This window comes from Arachis hypogaea, chromosome 18, assembly GCF_003086295.3.
Source record: "Arachis hypogaea cultivar Tifrunner chromosome 18, arahy.Tifrunner.gnm2.J5K5, whole genome shotgun sequence".
In the NCBI taxonomy this organism is placed as follows: domain Eukaryota; kingdom Viridiplantae; phylum Streptophyta; class Magnoliopsida; order Fabales; family Fabaceae; genus Arachis; species Arachis hypogaea.
Window position 1 is genome coordinate 98,247,971 of NC_092053.1, and position 19,911 is coordinate 98,267,881.

General features: G+C 39.7%; 1 non-coding gene across 1 annotated transcript; it reads left to right on the top strand.

Moving 5' to 3' along the window:
• The first annotated feature begins 8,479 nt into the window (after positions 1-8,479).
• LOC112774508 (small nucleolar RNA R71) lies at positions 8,480-8,587 on the top strand. Its single transcript, XR_003188995.1, has one exon. It is a non-coding gene; the product is annotated as a small nucleolar RNA R71 (small nucleolar RNA).
• Positions 8,588-19,911: the final 11,324 nt, after the last annotated feature.

Sequence of the window (19,911 nt, forward strand, 5' to 3'; positions counted from 1 at the left end):
GGCGTTCAACTCCAAGAATGACCTCTGCATGTGTAACATTCAAGCTCAGCCCAAGCACACACCAAGTGGGCCCCGAAAGTGGATTTATGCATCAATTACTTACTTATGTAAACCCTAGTAACTAGTTTAGTATAAATAGGACTTTTTACTATTGTATTTGACATCTTTGGATTATATTTTGATCTATTGATCACGTTTGGGGGCTGGCCATTCGGCCATGCCTGGACCTTTCACTTATGTATTTTCAACGGTAGAGTTTCTACACTCCATAGATTAAGGTGTGGAGCTCTGCTGTTCCTCAGAGATTAATGCAAAGTACTACTGTTTTTCTATTCAATTCAACTTATTCCGCTTCTAAGATATTCATTCGCACTTCAACATGAATGTGATGAACGTGACAATCATCATCATTCTCCCATGAACGCGTTCCTGATAACCACTTCCATTCTACCTTCGATTGAATGAGTATCTCTTGGATCTCTTAATCAGAATCTTCGTGGTGTAAGCTAGATTGATGGCGGCATTCATGAGAGTCCGGAAAGTCTAAACCTTATCTGTGGTATTCTGAGTAGGACTCTGGGATTGAATGACTGTGACAAACTTCAAACTCGCGAGTGCTGGGCGTAGTGACAGACGCAAAAGAAGGGTGATGCCTCCAGACGATTAGCCATGCAGTGACAGTGCATTGGACCATTTTCCAGAGAGGATAAAAAGTAGCCATTGACAACGGTGATGTCCTTACATAAAGCCAGCCATGGAAAGGAGTAAGACTGATTGGATGAAGACAGCAGGAAAGCAGAGGTTCAGAGGAACGAAAGCATCTCTATACGCTTATCTGAAATTCTCACCAATGAATTACATAAGTGTTCCTATCCTTATTTTCTATCTATTTATTATTTATGTTCGAAAACTCCATAACCTTTTGATATCCGCCTGACTGATATTTACAAGGTGACCATAGCTTGCTTCATACCAACAATCTCCGTGGGATCGACCCTTACTCACGTAAGGTTTATTACTTCGACGACCCAGTGCACTTGCTGGTTAGTTGTATCGAAGTTGTGAATGAAAAACGATTTATTAAGACGTGCGTACAGAGTTTCTGGCGCCGTTGCCTGAGATCACAATTTCATGTACCACACACCAAAACAATTCAAGAGTGAAAGTGTGATTCTAAGTTTGGTGTCCCACCAAAGGAATTTAGTTACAATCACACTCCATTCCCAAAGCACATTGCTAGCTCCAATTAATCAATGGGAACCACTTAGATTTAGTTAGATTTAAGTTGATAATTGTTTTTTTAAACAACAAGATATGAGATTCTCTACATATATGCAATGTTCTGTACTGGGGAAGGAACTAAGTTTGGTGTTGACACACCAAATTAAGTTCAGAAGTCACAAGCATACATGCAAGCTAACTATTTCTCAAGTGCTTTAGAAACAAGCAACTTCCAATAACTTTGCAGGAATCTTATGTGGAAATGGTGCACCTTCACCCAAGGAAGTGAGGTAGCAAAGACCAGGATGATGACAAATAGAGGGTAACTAGAAACCATCACCTGAAGGTTGTATTGTCACTTAACTCCATGAACTTAGAATGCTGAAAATTGGAAGACCGAATGCAATCTTGATTAATAGTTACATACTAGTTTGAACCGTTTTAAATTCTGTCTTTTAAGTTTTTGTGTTGAAGAGGTCTATGTTCACTAGTCTTTATGTCACTGCATCCTTACTTAGCTTACTTGTATGCTTGTCCCTTTGAATCAAATGAGAAGAGAATGTGTATTTTTAAAGACCAGAGAGGAGTTCATACTATGGAATAAATTCATGAGTTTATGGTATAGTCATAAGTTAGCTAAGTTGGTTCAACCATAAGGTGGGAAGACAACTATCGGTCATGAATACTGTGCTTGAGACACACCCCATGAGACTAGCTAAATAAGAAGATCCTAATAAGAAAAAAGGAAAGAACAATCAAAGTTGAGGAATAAAAGAAAAAGAACAAGCAATAAGGCTAGGCACCAATGGTTTTTAATCTTGAGGCATGTGTCTGTGGTGCTCCTGTGTGAGGGATCTACTTGGATGAATAAGCTCTTAGGGGTGCTTTATCACTTGGTAACTTGGGTTAACTAACTCGGGATTATCAGCTGAAAGTCCACTATCAAGAGTAATCCTCACTACAGAGCATTTAGTAACCCAAAGAGGTGCTGGACACCAAGGTCTCAAGAAAAGAAAATAAATAAACCATATGCCTGTGGTGTGTATGTATGGGGGAGAGACTTGAGCAAGTAAGTCCTTAGGGGTGCTTCAACACCTAGCACCTTGAACCAACTGGTTCGGGAGTGTTGGCTGAAAGCTTATTTTAAAGAGTTGCCCCCTTATAGAACACTTAGCCTAAGAACACAAATAAGCCCTGAAACAACAACAAAAGGATCAATGAATAAAAATTTCATGGGATGCAATCACAGTGAGTATTCTAGGACATGATAAAGGTCTGAAAGCCAAGAATGAACCTAAGTTGCTATGCATGAAACCACCATAAAACCAGGGACATGACTTCCACAAGAGTGACTCATTTCTCTTGGCATTCCATTCATCATTCTCTTGTTCTAGTACTTGCTTAGGGACAAGCAAGCTTTAAGTTTGGTGTTGTGATGCCAGGGCATTTTGCCCAGTTTCACTGACCTTTTCTTTACTATTTTTAAGGTAGTTTCATGCATTTCCTTAGGAAATAAGCTAGTTTTGGGTAGATATTCACTTACATCTTGATTCAAGCATACATTGTGCACTTTACATGATTTCATGAGGATTTTGCATGAATTTAAGGACAAATTGGATGTTGCATTTTCCATGACTTGGACTAGAACTTTGATGCACTTTATTGCTTGATTTCAGGACAAAGGAAGCAAAGAAGAACCACATTAGTGGCTACGTTAGTTACACTAACGTTAACACTAACGTGGAATGGGAGTAACTTGCAAAGTTAATGAGAAAAGTAATTGCCAATAACGCTCTCGAAGCCATCATTGGCCACGTTAAGAGTCACGTTAACTAAGTTAATGTGAACTCTAACATGGAAGAAAGGAAATGGAGCCAATGTTAGTGACACTTAACATTATCACTAACGTTGGACCAAGCTCATAAGTGGCCATGTTAGTTGCAATGTTAACTTAGTTAACGTGGCCTCTAACGTTAAGAAGTAAAGGGGAAGCCAACGTTATTGACATTCAACTTTGTCACTAATGTTGGCCAAGTCACAATAAGCCACGTTAACTCCCACGTTAACTTAGTTAACGTGGAAGTTAATGTGAAGAAGGGAGGTGATAGCCAACGTTAGTGACACCCAACATTGTCACTAACTTTGGAATGAGCCGACATAGGCCACTATGAGCCACGTTAACTCCCACGTTAACTTAGTTAACGTGGAAGCTAACGTGGATAAGGGAATGATGAGCCAACGTTAGTGACACTCAACTTTGTCACTAACGTTGGAGATGGCTAGCATGGCCACGTTAGAAGCCACGTTAACCTAGTTAACGTGGACTCTAACGTGAGAATTAGGGGCACATTGGAACGTTAGTGACAATGGTAAGTGTCACTAACGTTCTCGAAGGGTGGCAAGCCTACGTTAAAAGAGCCACGTTAACTAAGTTAACGTGGACTCTAACGTAGGGAAGGGGGAGAATCCTCAATGTTATTGGGAAAGTTGAGTCCCAATAACGTGTGCGAAGGACATAGTGGAAACGTTAGTGGCAACGTTTGTGCCACTAACGTTGAAGTTAACGTGGCTCTTCACTTTGGTAAGGAACGTTAGTGAAAAAGGTGATTGTCACTAACGTTCTCGAACCCATATTTTCACTGAACGTTAACACCACTAACTTCCTAAGCTAAAAGTCTCTGCCCACTTCACATTTTCTCTCTGCAAGTAAAGCTAAGCCCAATGAAGAAGAAAACTGCTTCAAACTCAAGATCCAAAGGCCCATACCCAAGACTTGAAGAATCAACTAGAAAGAACAGAAGAGTAGTATATATAGGAGTAGCTTTGAATTATTTTGGGAGTTGGAAATTATAGGGAGCCTCTGGGCATTGAAGTACTCTCTGTATTTACTTCTTCTGCACTTCTAGTTTCATCATGTATTCTCCATCTTTGTTTTCATTTTCCAGAGCTATGAACAACTAAACCCCTTTCATTGGGTTAGGGAGCTCTGTTGTAATTTGATGGATCAATACTAGTTTTTATTATTCTTCTTCTATCTTTTCTCTTGATTTTACTTGAAAGCTTTCGATCTTCATCCAATTGGGTAGTTATCTTGGAAAAGAAACTATTCATACTTGGATCTCTTCTGAACCTTGAAAGAGGAATGAAGAGATCATGCTAGAAATGCTTTCTCATGCTGGACCAAATTGGGTTTGGATGGATATGTGACTATAATCCTCTCAACACTTGATTTGGGAAATGCATGTGGTATAATCAGTGACCATACTTCATCTCTTCTCATGAGCAATTGACCAAAGAATTGGCTATTGATCAAGATTTGAGAGATTGAATTACAAGAAATTGTAATTCAATCACTTAAGATTGCCAAGGAGATCAATGAGTGCATTGATTGAGGAAGAGATGAAAATGAAATTGATCTGGAGAATGCAACATCTCCTAAGCCCAATAAACCCCCATTTCTGATCTTACCCATTCTCTTTAATTTTTGTTACTTACTTTTATGAGCAATTCCCCCATTCCCATTTACAATTCTGTAATTTACTTTCAGTCATTTACTTTCAGTTCTTTAATTCTAGCATTTACTTTTTCTGCCATTTACTTTCCCGCCATTTTATTTTCTGCAATTTTCAACTCAAATTCTGATTCGCTCAACTAGAACATTCCTCTAATTAAAGTTGCTTGATCAATCAATCCTTGTGGGATTCGACCTCACTCTATTGTGAGTTTTTACTTGACGACAAATTCGGTACACTTGCCGAAGAAAATTTGTTATGAGACAAGTTTTCCGTGCATCAAGTTTCCTCATGCTCTTGTCCATGAGTGGGATCTCTTGTTTGCTCCATCCTTTTCTTAGTGATGGGCTTGTCCTCATCAATGATGATGTCTTCCTCTATGTCAATTCCAGCTGAATTGCAAAGGTAACAAATAAGATGAGGGAAGGCTAACCTTGACAAAGTAGAGGACTTGTCCGCCACCTTGTAGAGTTCTAGGGATATAATCTCATGAACTTCTACTTCTTCTCCAATCATGATGCTATGGATCATGATAGCCCGGTCTATAGTAACTTCAGACCGGTTGCTAGTGGGAATAATTGAGCGTTGGATGAACTCTAACCATCCCCTAGCCACGGGCTTGAGGTCATGCCTTCTTAGTTGAACCGGCTTTCCTCTTGAATCTCTCTTCCATTGAGCGCCCTCTTCACAAATGTCTATGAGGACTTGGTCCAACCTTTGATCAAAGTTAACCCTTCTAGTGTAGGGGTGTACATCTCCTTGCATCATTGGCAAGTTGAATGCCAACCTTACATTTTCCGGACTGAAATCTAAGTATTTCCCCCGAACCATTATAAGCCAATTTTTAGGATCCGGGTTCACACTTTGATCATGGTTCTTGGTGATCCATGCATTGGCATAGAACTCTTGAACCATTAAGATTCCGACTTGTTGAATGGGGTTGGTGAGAACTTCCCAACCTCTTCTTCGAATCTCATGTCGGATCTCCGGATATTCTCCCTTTTTGAGCTTGAAAGGGACCTCGGGGATCACTTTTTTCTTGGCCACGACTTTATAGAAGTGGTCTTGATGCACCTTTGAGATGAATCTCTCCATCTCCCATAACTCAGAGGTGGAAGCTTTTGCCTTCCCTTTTCCTCTTTCTAGAGGTTTCTCCGGCCTTAGGTGCCATAAATGGTTATGGAAAAATAAAAAGCAACGCTTTTACCACACCAAACTTAGAAGGTTTGTTCGTTCTCGAGCAAAAGAAGAATGAAGAGAGTAGAGGGAGAAGAAATAGAGGAGATGGAGGGGGTAGTGTTTTGGCCAAGGGGGTGAAGTAGCATTGAAGATGTGTGAAAATGAAGGAGTGAATATGGGTTTATGTAGGAGTGGAGGGAGGGTTTGGGTTCGGCCATGTATGGGTGGGTTTGGGAGGGAAAGTGTTTTGAATTTGAATGGTGAGGTAGGTGGGGTTTATGATGGGTGGATGTGGATTGGTGAAGGGTTTATGGATAAGAGGGTAAGATTTGATAGGTGAAGGGTTTTTGGGGAAGAAGTATTAAGTTGATTGGTGAAGGGTATTTGGGGAAGAGTATTATGAAAAGGGGTGAAGAAGAGGGAGAGTGAGTTGAGGTTGGTGGGGATCCTGTAGGATCCACAGATCCTGAGGTGTCAAGGATTTCTCATCCCTGCACCAATTAGGCGTTCAAAACGCCCTCTGCTGCCAATCCTGGCGTTAAACGCCATGTTGCTGCCCATTTCTGGTGTTTAACGCTAGCTTCTTGCCTTTTTCTGGCGTTAAACGCCAGTCTGATGCCCATTTCTGGCGTTAAACGCCCAGAATGGTGCCAGACTGGGCGTTTAACGCCCATTCTGCTGCCCTTACTGGCGTTTAAACGCCAGTAGCCTTCTCCTCTAGGGTGTACTATTTTTTATTCTATTTTTCAATTGTTTTTATGACTTCACATGATCATCAACCTACAGAAAATATAAAATAACAATGGAAAATAGAAGTTTAACATAGATAAGTAAAATTTGGGTTGCCTCCCAACAAGCACTTCTTTAATGTCAGTAGCTTGACAGTGGGCTCTCATGGAGCCTCACAGATACTCAGAGCATGCTGATGGCCTCTCAACACCAAACTTAGAGTTTGGTTGTGGCCTTCCAACACCAAACTTAGAGTTTAAATGTGGGGATTTTGTTTGACTCTGTATTGAGAGAAGCTTTTCATGCTTCCTCTCCATGGTTACAGAGGGAGATCATTGAGCTTTAAACACAAAGGAGTCCTCATTCACTTGAAAGACCAATTCTCCTCTGTCAACATCTATCACAGCTTTTGCTGTGTCTAAGAAGGGTCTGCCAAGGATGATGGATTCATTCATACACTTCCCAGTATTTAGGATTATGAAATCAGCAGGGATGTAGTGGTCTTCAACCTTTACTAAGACATCCTCTACAAGTCCATAAGCATGTTTCCTTGAATTGTCTGCCATCTCTAGTGAGATTCTTACAGCTTGTACCTCAATGATTCCTAGCTTCTCCATTACAGAGAGAGGCATGAGGTTTATGCTTGACCATAGGTCACACAGAGCATTCTCAAAGGTTATGGTGCCTATGGTACAAGGTATTGAGAACTTTCCAGGATCTTATCTCTTTAGAGGTAATTTCTGCCTGGTCAAGTCATCCAGTTCTTTGGTGATCAAGGGGGGTTCATCCTCCCAAGTCTCATTACCAAATAGCTTGGAATTTAACTTTATGATCGCTCCAAGGTACTTAGCAACTTGCTCTTCAGTAACATCTTCATCCTTTTCAGAGGAAGAATACTCATCAGAGCTCATGAATGACAAAAGTAAATTTAATGGAATCTCTATGGTCTCAGTGTGAGCCTCAGATTCCCATGGTTCCTCATTAGGGAACTCCTTGGAGAACGGTGGACTTCCATTGAGGTCTTCCTCAGTGGAGATCACTGCCTCTTCCTCCTCTCCAGGTTCGGCCGTGTGGGTCATATTGATGGCCTTGCACTCTCCTTTTGGATTCTCTTCTGTATTGCATGGAAGAGTACTAGGAGGGAGTTCAGTAACTTTCTTGCTCAGCTGACCCACTTGTGCCTCCAAATTTCTAATGGAGGACCTTGTTTCAGTCATGAAACTTTGAGTGGTTTTAATTAGATCAGAGACTACAGTTGCTAAGTTAGAGTGGCTCTGCTTAGAATTCTCTGTCTGTTGCTGAGAAGATGATGGAAATGGCTTGCTATTGCTAAACCTATTTCTTCCACCATTATTGTTGTTGAAGCCTTGTTGAGGCCTCTGTTGATCCTTCCATGAGAGGTTTGGATGATTTCTCCATGAAGGATTATAGGTGTTTCCATAGGGTTCTCCTATGTAATTCACCTCTTCCATTACTGGGTTCTCAGGATCATAAGCTTCTTCTTCAGATGAAGCTTCCTTGGTACTGCCTGTTGCTGCTTGCATTCCAGACAGACTTTGAGAAATCATATTGACTTGTTGAGTCAATATTTTGTTCTGAGCCAATATGGCATTCAGAGTATCAATTTCAAGAACTCCTTTCTTCTGACTTGTCCCATTAATCACAGGATTCCTTTCAGAGGTGTACATGAATTGGTTATTTGCAACCATTTCAATGAGTTCTTGAGCTTCTGCAGGCGTCTTCTTCAGATGAAGAGATCCTCCAGCAGAGCTGTCCAATAACATCTTGGACAGTTCAGATAGACCATCATAGAAGATACCTATGATGCTCCATTCTGAAAGCATGTCAGAAGGACACCTTCTGATCAATTGTTTGTATCTTTCCCAAGCTTCATAGAGGGATTCACCTTCCTTCTGTCTGAAGGTTTGGACTTCCACTCTAAGCTTGCTCAATTTTTGAGGTGGAAAAAACTTTGCCAAGAAGGCATTGACTAGCTTTTCCTAAGAGTTCAGGCTTTCTTTAGGTTGTGAATCCAACTATGTTCTAGCTCTGTCTCTTACAGCAAAGGGAAAAAGCATAAGCTTGTAGACCTCGAGATCAACCCCATTGGTCTTGACAGTGTTACAGATTTGCAAGAATTCAGCTAAGAACTGATGAGGATCTTCCAATGGGAGTCCATGAAACTTGCAATTCTGTTGCATCAGAGAAACTAATTGAGGCTTAAGCTCAAAGTTGTTTGCTCCAATGGAAGGGATTGAGATGCTTCTCCCATAGAAGTCAGGAGTAGGTGCAGTAAAGTCACCGAGCACCTTCCTTGCATTGTTGGCATTATTGTTATTTTTGGCTGCCATGTCTTCTTCTTGTTTAAAAAGTTCTGTTAGGTCATCTATAGGGAGTTGTACTTTAGCTTCTCTTAGCTTTCTCTTCAAGGTCCTTTCAGGTTCAGGATCAGTTTCAACAAGAATGACTTTGTCCTTGCTCCTGCTCATATGAAAAGGGAGGAAAAGAAAATATGAAATCCTCTATGTCACAGTATAGAGATTCCTTGAGGTGTCAGAGGAAAATAAAAATAGAAGGATGAGGTAGAGAAGAGAGAATTCGAACTTATCAAGAGAGATTGAGTTCGAATTGTTGATAATGGAGAGGTGTTAGTCCTTTAAATAGAAGGATGTGAGAAGAGGGGAAGAATTTTCGAAAATAAAGTAGAAGATTTTGAAATAATTAAGAGAAATTTTGAAAATTTGGTAAATGATTTTCGAAAACTAAGATTGGGAAAGAAATTAAGTGATTTTTGAAAAAGATTTTGAAATTAGAAATAAAAAAGATATGATTGAAACTTAATTTTGAAAAAGATGTGATTGAAAAGACATGATTGAGAAGATATGATTGAGAATCAAATTTAAAAGAAGAAAGTTTTTAAAATTAAAGTTGATTACTTGACCAACAAGAAATTAAAAGATATGATTCTAGAATTAAAACTTTTGATCCTTTCTTAATAGGCAAGTAACAACTTGAAAATTTTGAATTAAATCACTAATTGTAGCAAGGATTTTCGAAAATAGTAATAAATAAAAAAAATTGAAAATAAATTGATTTTGAAAAGATATGATTTGAAAAAAATTGATTTTGAAAAATTATGAAAATTTGAAAAAGATTTGAATTAAAAACAAAATCTTCCCTCTAGTGTCCTCCTGGCGTTAAACGCCCAGAATGACATCCATTCTGGCGTTTAACGCCCAAAATGCTACCTTTTTGGGCATTTAACGCCCAGCCAGTTACCCTGGCTGGCATTTAAATGCCAATTTTCCTTCTTCACTGGGCGTTTTGAACGCCCAGCTTTTTCCGTGTAATTCCTCTACTGAATGTTCTGAATCTTCAATTCTCTGTGTTATTGACTTGAAAATACACAATTTTGAAATTTTTTTTTTGAATTTTTAATGATGAGAAACAATAATAAAAAGAATGCAACTAAGATCAAATAAACAATTCATGCAAGACACCAAACTTAGAAGTTTGTATACTAAGGACTATAACAAATTGAAAATGCATATGAAAAACAACAAAAGACACAAAATAAGAGAAATTAAAGATCAGAGCTATGGAATCATCAAGAATAGCTTGAAGATCAATAAAGAACATATTACATATATTCGAAAAAATGCAAGAAGAATAAAGACATGCAATTGACACCAAACTTAAAAATTGACACTAAGATACATAAAATATTTTTGATTTTTATGATTTTATAAAAATTTTTTGTGATTTTTTGAAAATTATATGGAAAGGAAAATAAAGGGATTCAAAATTTTTAATGAGAATTCTAGGAATCATTGCAATGTTAGTCTAAAACTCCTGTCCAGGAATCAGACATGGCTTACTAGCCAGCCAAGCTTTCAGTGAAAGCTTCGGTCCAAAATACTAGACATGGCCAATGGCCAGCCAAGCTTTAGCAGATCATTACTTTCAACAGCAAGATTGATAGAAATCATCAAGCTCTTGTGATGATAAGTTGAAACCTTGGTCCAAAAGATTAGACATGGCTTCACAGCCACCAGACTTCAACAAATCATCATGAAACTCTAGAATTCATTCTTAAAAACTCTGAAGAACAAAATAGAAATATTTTTGTTTTTTTGAAAAAAATTTTCGAAAATAAGGAGTAAAAAGCTTAAACATAAAATAAAATTACCTAATCTAAGCAACAAGATGAACCGTCAGTTGTCCAAACTCGAACAATCCCTGGCAACGGTGCCAAAAACTTGGTGTTGTTGCCGGACCAAAAACTTGGCACTGTTGTTGCCGGAAACAAATGCGAAATTGTTGTTCATTCCCTCCTCGGCAACGACACCAAAAACTTGGTGCACGAAATTGTGATCATCAATGGCGCCAACAACTTGGTACGCACAATGGTAATCTCAACTATTTGTCACAACTCCGCACAACTAACCAGCAAGTGCACTGGGTCGTCCATGTAATAAACCTTACGTGAGTAAGGGTCGATCCCACGGAGACTGTCGGCTTGAAGTAAGCTATGGTCATCTTGTAAATCTCAGTCAGGCAGAATCAAATGGTTATGGAGGATTGATAATTAAAGGATGAATAAAACATAAAATAAAGATAGAGATACTTATGTAATTCATTAGTAGGAATTTCAGATAAGCGTATGAAGATGCTTTGTTCCTTCTGAACCTCTGCTTTCCTATTGCCTTCTTCCAATCATTCATATTCCTTTCCATGGCAAGCTTTATGTTGGGCATCACCGTTGTCAATGGCTACCTCCCGTCCTCTCAGTAAAAATGTTCCAAATGCGCTATCACCGCACGGCTAATCATCTGTCGGTTCTCGATCATGTTGGAATAGGATCCATTGATCCTTTTGCGTCTGTCACATGCCCAACACTTGCGAGTTTGAAGCTCGTCATAGTCATCCCTTCCCAGATCCTACTCGGAATACCACAGACAAGGTTTAGACTTTCTGGACCTTCGGAATGACCGCCAATAATTATAGCCTATACCATGAAGGTTCTAATTTTAGATTAGAAACCCAAGAGATACACATTCAAGCTTGATTGCATGTAGAATGAAAGTGGTTGTCAGGCACGTGTTCATAGGTGAGAATAATGATGAGTGTCATGGATCATCACATTCATCAAGTTGAAGAGCGAGTGTATATCTTATAGAAGAAGTAGGCGTGAATTGAATAGAAAAACAGTAGTACTTTGCATTAATTCATGAAGAACAGCAGAGCTCTATACCTTAATCTATGGTGTGTAAAAACTCTACCATTGAAAATACATAAGAACAAAAGGTCTAGGCATGGCCAAATGGCCAGCCTCCCAAAGCGTGAACATACAAGTTCCAAGATAAAAAGTGTGATCAAGTGTGTAAAATACAATAGCAAAAAGTCCTATTTGTAGAAAACTAGTAACCTAGGGTTTACAGAAATGAGTAAATGATGCAGAATCCACTTTCGGGCCCACTTGGTGTGTGCTTGGGCTAAGCATTGAAGCTTTCACGTATAGAGACTTTTCTTGGAGTTAAACGCCAGCTTTTGTGCCAGTTTGGGCGTTTAACTCCAGCTTTTATGCCAGTTCTGGCATTTTGACGCCAGATTTTCTATGCTGACTTTGAACGCCGGTTTGGGCCATCAAATCTCGAGCAAAGTATGGACTATTATATATTGCTGGAAATCTCAGGATGTCTACTTTCCAACGCGATTGAGAGCGCGCCAATTGGGCTTCTGTAGCTCCAGTAAATCCACTTCGAGTGCAGGGAGGTCAGAATCTAACAGCATCTGCAGTCCTTTTTCAGCCTCTGAATAAGATTTTTGCTCAGGTCCCTCAATTTCAGCCAGAAAATACATGAAATCACAGAAAAACACACAAACTCATAGTAAAGTCCAGAAATGTGATTTTTATTTAAAAACTAACTAAAATATACTAAAAACATACTAAAAACAATGCTAAAAAGCGTATAAATTATCCGCTCATCACTTTCCCTCTTTCCCACACACACTCTTCCTCATACACCCTCAACCGATCACATCCACATCAGCTTTTTCTCTTCCCAAAATCCCTCATAACTCCAATCCATCAATTCTCACCAACTTCACCCACTTCAAATTCAAACTTTCCCACCCTTCTTTACCCCCTACCATTTTCAAATCCAACCCTATCCCACTCCTATAAATAACCCCTCATTCATCCCTTCCACCACACACTTCATACACACTAGCCCCCACTTGGCCAAACCCCTCTCTCTCTCTTTCTCTCTACTATGCTCTTCTTCTTCTACTCTCTTCTTCCCTTTTGTTCTTATTTGCTCGAGGATGAGCAAAGTTCTTAAGTTTGGTATTGCAAAAGCTTTGCTTTTTGACTTCTACCATTCCTAGGTATGGCACCAAGGTCTGATGAAACCTCAAGAAAGAGGAAGAGAAAGGCCATTGCCTCCGCTTTTGAATCTTGGAAAATGGAGAGATTCATCACCAAGGCTCATCAAGACCATTTCTATGAAGTAGTGGCAATGAAAAAGGTGATCCTCGAGGTCCCTTTTTGGCTCAAAAAGGATGAATACCTGAAAATCCAACAAGAAATCTGGAGGAGAGGTTGGGAAGTTCTAACCAATTCTATCTCAAAAGTTGGAATCTTAATGGAGCAAGAGTTTTATGCCAATACTTGGGTCACCAAAAAGCATGACACTAGTGTGAACCCACATCCCAAGAATTGGTACACCATGGTCTGAGAGAGGCTCTTGGATTTTAGCCCCAAAAGTGTAAGGTTGGCGCTGCAACTACCATTAATGCAAGGAGACCCACACCCTTACACTAGAAGAGTCAATTTCAATCAGAGGCTGGACAAAGTCCTTTCAGACATCTGTGTGGAAGGAGCTCAGTGGAAGAGGGGTGCTCAAGGCAAGTCTACCCAACTAAGAAGGCTCGACCTCAAGCCTGTAGCTAGAGGATGGTTGGAGTTCATCCAATGCTCTATCATCCCAACAAGTAACCGTTTTGAGGTTACTATAGATCGAGCATTAATGATTCACTGCATTATGCTTGGGAATGAGGTGGAGGTACATGAGATGATACCTCAAGAGCTATACAAGGTGGCAGAAAAGCCCTCCACCCAAGCGAGGCTGGCATTCCCACATCTTATTTGTCACTTATGCAATTCACATGAAATTTTCATAGAAGGAGATGTCCCCATTTATGAGGACAAGGCCATCACTAAAATAAGGACGGAGCATGTTAGAGAGATGGCACATGGACCAAAGCAAGAGCATGTGGAGCTGCCTCAACAAGATATCTCTGAGATGCCTCAAGGGATGTACTTTCCTCCCCAAAATTATTTGGATCAATTGAATATTTCTCTTGGAAAATTGAGCTCTGGTGCACGTGCACACAAAACCCACACTATTTCATACAGTAGCAGTACCAGCAAGTACACTAGGTCGTCCAAGTAATACCTGAGCGAGTTAGGGTCGATCCCACAAGGATTGTGGATTGAAGCAAGCTATGGTTGTCTTACAGGTCTTAGTCAGGCGAAATCAGAAGGAGTTGGAATATTATGTAAACCTTCAATGATTATATGTCATAAATGCTTGGATAAAAACAATTGGATTAAATAATAGGGATTATATGATGGGAATAGAGTTGAGAGTCAGAGTTACTTTGTCTTTCTAGATTAACTCTGGTACAACTGTCTTCTTTGCTTGTGAGTGATTTCTTCAATGGTAGGCAGTATGTGATTGATACTGGTTTGAGCAGCTGCAAATACTCCTCCGGATCTGAATCCCAGGGTTAGTGTGGATCCATCTCTACTTGAGGGTGAAGTTCCTACAGGCTATTCTCCTTAATGATCCTACTCAAAACGCCACAGATAAAGTCGGATCTTCCAGATCGGAGAATGCTGTATCTTTGGGTTCTAGCCTCTACCACAAAGACCCTAATCTCCCCAAAAATTGGCTGAACTGATGTCTCGAGAAGTCCCCAACGAAGCCGTGGATTAGTCGTCTGAGAGATGTATATTCAAGCTGTTGGTCATCCTTGTCCGGTGAAAGATGCATTTTGACCCAAGTAGACGCGGGTGTTTGTCAGGCACGTTCGTCTTAATGTGATGAACAGAGCTAATTGATTAGATCATCCTATTCACCATAATGAAGTACGAATATACATCTTAGAATTAATCAAACACGGATCAAAGAGAAACAGTAGTACTTTTATTAATTCATAGGACTCAGCACGGCTCCTCCCCTCAACCTAGGAGGTTTAAAAACTCATACTAAGGTAGAATACAATGAGAAAACAAAAATAATGCTGAATGGTGTGTGTATAACATGAATTAAATCCCTTAAATAATAAACTAATGACTAGTAAGGATAAAACAGTCTTTTTAGTGCTAAAATCCACTTCTAGGGCCCACTTGGTGAGTGTTTGGGCTGAGCTTGATGATTTCCACATGCTATGAGGTCTCTTGGATGTGGAACGCCAGGTAGGGGGTCCTCTCTTGACCTTTGGACGCTGGGCTCTGCTCTTTGGGCGCTGGACGCCTAGAAAGGGGCAGGAAGCTGGCGTTGGACGCCAATTTTGGGCCTTCTAATCCGAAGCAAAGTATGGACTATTATATATTTCTTGAAAGCTCTAGAAGTCAGCTTTCCATAATTGTTGAGAGCGCTCCATTTGGACTTCTGTAGCTCTAGAAAATTGCTTTCGAATGCAGGCAGGTCAGATTTGGACAGCATCTGCAGTACTTTCTCTGTCTCTAAATCAGACTTCTGCTCCAGCTCCTCAATTTCAGTCAGAAAAAACCTTAAATTGCCCAAAAATACAAAAATCCATAGTAGAATCCAAAAATGTGATTTTAACACTAAAACCTATAAAAATTCAATAAAAACTAAATAAAACTACTAAAAACTATATGAAAATGATGTCAAAAAGTGTATAAAATATCCGCTCATCACAACACCAAATTTAAGCCATTGCTTGTCCCCAAGAAACTAAAAAATACAGTGGAATAAAAAAGAAAATTAAGATACAATAAATTTCTAAGTTTCAAATGAAGCTTAGTAAAAATTAGATGTGGGGGACTTAGTAGCTTTTTAATTCTGAATAGTTTTGGCATCGCACTATCCATTGAAACTCAGAGATGTTGGCATCTTTAGGAACTTAGAATCTAGATGATATTATTGATTCTCCTAGTTATGATTATTTTAATTCTTGAACACAACTTCTTGAGTCTTGGCCGTGACCCTAAGCACTCTGTTTTCCAGTATTACCACTGGATACATTCATGCCACAGACACTTTAACTGGGTGAACCTTTTCAGATTGTGACTCAGTTTTTCTAGAGTCCCCAGATAGAGGTGTCCAGAGTTCTTAAGCACACTCCTTTTGCTTTGGACCACGACTTTAACCGCTCAGTCTCAAGCTTTTCACTTGACACCTTCACGCCACAAGCACATGGTTAGGGACAACTTGGTTTAGCCGCTTAGGCCAGTAATTTATTCCTTTGGGCCCTCCTAACCACTGATGCTCAAAGCCTTGGGACCTTTTACCCTTGTCTTTTGGTTTAAAGGGTTATTGGCTTTCTTAATCTGCCCTCCTTTTCCTGAATTTTTGGGCAGTAATGCATTTTTCTGCTTTTTAATTATTTTTGTTTTTTTTTTTTTTGCTTTTTTTCGCCATTTTTCTTTCTTGCATGCATATAAATTTTTTTTCTTTTGCAACATGCTTTTTCTTTTTCTTATTGCTACATTTTCTTACTTCAATAATCAATTTTTAGATTTTTTAGATTATAAACAATAATTTTCCTTTTTCCTTATTCTTTCAAGAGCCAACATTCATAAATTTCAAATTTAAATATGCACTGTTTATTTCATACATTCAGAAAACAAAAGCAAATGACACCACATCAATATAATTAAACTAAAATCTTATTTTAACTTGAAATTCATGCATCTCCCAGTTCTTCTCAATAAAAATTTTTATTTAAGTAAGGTGAGAGATATATGGAATATTTTACAACTTAAAAACATCAATGCAAATGATCATCCAACTAGAACAAGAGAACAAATAAACAGACAGAAAACAAAAAAATAAAATTTGAAAGGAGGTAAAAGAGAATGAATCCACCTGACTGATGGTGGCTAGTGCTCCTCCTTGAGGATCCCATGTAGTGCTTGATCTTTTCAATGTCACTCCTTTGTCTTTGTTGAGGTAGCTGCACAGGTTCATGTGCATGCTCTCTAGTTTGCTCCATCCTCTTCTTCTATATTTAAGAGTGGTAGAAGTCACAAAGCAAAGCTTTTGCAATACCAAACTTAAGAGTTTTGCTCGTCCTCGAGCAAATATGATCAATGGGGAAGAAGAAGGTGGGGTAGGTGGAGCTTCCGTGGGACTTCTTAGTCCTGAGAGGATAGGGAATTCCAGATTCCCTGCTTCTCTGCACTGGCATTTGAATGCTCAGGGGCTACTCCTTGGCTGGCGTGCAATGCCAGCAATGCTCCCCTCTTGGGGCGTTGAAAGCCCAGCAGGGATACCCTAGCTGGCGTTCAACTTTGACACTCTTTTCAGAGTGTTCTATTTTCACTATTGTTAATTTTGTCTCTTAACTGGTGTACATGATCATGATTCTGACAAATGAAAGGAAGAACAAAATGAAATAAAATAAATATGGTTGAGTAAGGTTGGTTGCCTCCCAACAAGCGCTTCTTTAATGTCTTTAGCTGGACTTCACTGTACTCAACTTAGTAACCGTGTTGACCCTCCTGGCTCTATATCTCCTACAAGGTAATGTTTGACCCTACGTCCATTGACAGTGAACCTGGTTTTAGGATCTTTTTTTTGAAGTTCTATGTGTTCTTAGGGTGATACTCTTGTAATCACATACGGTCCCTTCTAGCAGGATTTGAGTTTCCCAGGGAATAATCTGAGCCTTGAATTGAAGAGCATGACTTTCTATCCTGGTTCAAAGACTCTAGAAGCAAGCTTCCTTTCATGCCACCTTTTTGCCTTTTCCTTATAGATCTTTGCATTTTCAAATGCTTCTAAGCAGAATTCTTCCAACTCATTTAGTTGGAGCAACCATTTTTTCCCTGCTACTTTAGCATCAAGGTTGAGAAATCTAGTAGCCCAATAGGCTTTGTGTTTTAGTTCCACTGGCAAATGACATGACTTCCCATATACTAACTGATATGGTGAAGTTCTAATAGGGGTTTTGAAAGCTGTTTTGTATGCTCACAGAGCATCATCATGCTTTCTAGCCCAATCCTTTCTAGAGGCACTTATTGTCCTCTCTAGGATTTGCTTTAGTTCTCTATTTGAGACTTCATCTTGCCCATTCATTTGAAGATGATACAGTGTTGCCACTTTATGGCAAACTCCGTAACGGCTTAAGAGGGAATCCAGCTGTCTGTTGCAGAAATGAGTACCTCCATCACTTATTAGTGACCTAGGGACACCAAATCTGCTGAAGATGTTCTTTTAGAGGAACGTTATTACTACTTTTGTGTCATTAGTGGGTGTTGCTACTGCTTCAACCCATTTAGACACATAATCTACTGCCACAAAGATATAGGTGTTTGAGTATGAAGGCGGGAATGGTCCAATGAAATCTATACCCCATACATTAAACAACTCAATCTCTAAGATTCCTTGCTGAGGCATGCTGTGACCATGAGAAAGGTTGCTAGCCCTCTGGCAACTATCACAGTTTTGCATCATGCATGAGTTTCCGGGCTTGCTGCCTGGTAAACTCCTTGGGAATGAACCATATAGCCTTGTAGTTTGCAATGTCTACAAACCAAGGTACTGTTCGGATGGCATAGAGCTGCTCATCTAGAAAGGATTCAGATATGTCAGTGGAGGGAGAAGAAGTCCCTTCTACTGGCTCAATCCGGGACAAGTGATCAGCCACCTGATTTTTTATCCCTTTTATGTGTCTAATTTCTATATTAAACTCTTTCAAGAGTAATACGCATCTTATAAGTCTGGATTTAGAATCATGCTTAGTGAGTAGATACTTTAGAGCAGCATGGTTAGTATAAATAATGACCCTAGATCCTACTAAGTAGGATCTGAACTTGTCAATGGCATAAACCACTGCAAGTAGCTCCTTTTCTGTAGTAGTGTAGTTTTTCTGTGCATCATTTAGTATGCGACTAGCATAATAAATGACATGCAGAAGCTTGTCATGTCTCTGACCAAGGATTGCGCCAATTGCATGATCACTTGCATCACACATTAGCTCAAATGGCAAGTCTTGGTTGGGTGCAGAGATGATATGAGCAGTGACAAGCTTGGCCTTTAGAGTTTCAAAGGCATGCAAGGATTCTTGGTGAAAGACAAATGGAACATCCGTGGCCAAGAGATTACACAAGAGTTTGGCGATTTTTGAAAAATCTTTTATGAACCGCCTGTAGAATCCTGCATGTCCTAGGAAGCTTCTGATTGCGTTAACACTTGTAGGTGGAGGTAAGCATTCGATCACTTCCACCTTAGCTTGATCCACCTCTATCCCCTTATTTGAGATTCGATGCCTAAGAACAATGCCTTCAGTTACCATGAAGTGGCATTTCTCCCAGTTTAGAACCAAGTTTGTTTCTTGGCATCTTTTCAGGACCAGGGTCAGATGATCAGGACAAGAGTCAAATGAATCTCCATAAACAAAGAAGTCATCCATGATTACTTCAAGGAATTTCTCTACCATATCAGAGAAGATGGATAGCATACATCTCTAAAAGGTGGTAGGCACATTGCACAAGCCAAATGGCATTCGTCTATAGGCAAACACGCTAGATGGACATGTGAATACTGTCTTCTCTTGATCCTGTGGATCTACTTCTATTTGATTGTACCCAAAATAACCATCCCAGAAACAATAAAAAGCATGACCTGCTAGTCTTTCTAGCATTTGGTCAATGAAGGGTAAAGGAAAGTGATCTTTCCTGGTAGCGTCATTGAGTCTTCTATAGTTAATGCACATACGCCACCCTGTAATTGTCTTTTTTGGGATCAACTCATTCTTTTCATTGTGAACCACTGTCATTCCTGCCTTCTTAGGAACAACCTAGACAGGGCTCACCCATGGGCTGTCAGAAATGGGATAAATAATCCTAGCCTCATAGAGCTTAGTGACTTCCTTCTGCACTACTTCCTTCATAACTGGATTCAATCGCCTCTGTGGTTGCACCACTGGTTTGGCCTTATCCTCCAGCAGGATTTTATGCATGCATTGGGCAGGGCTAATGCCCTTAAGGTCACTTATAGTCCACCCAAGG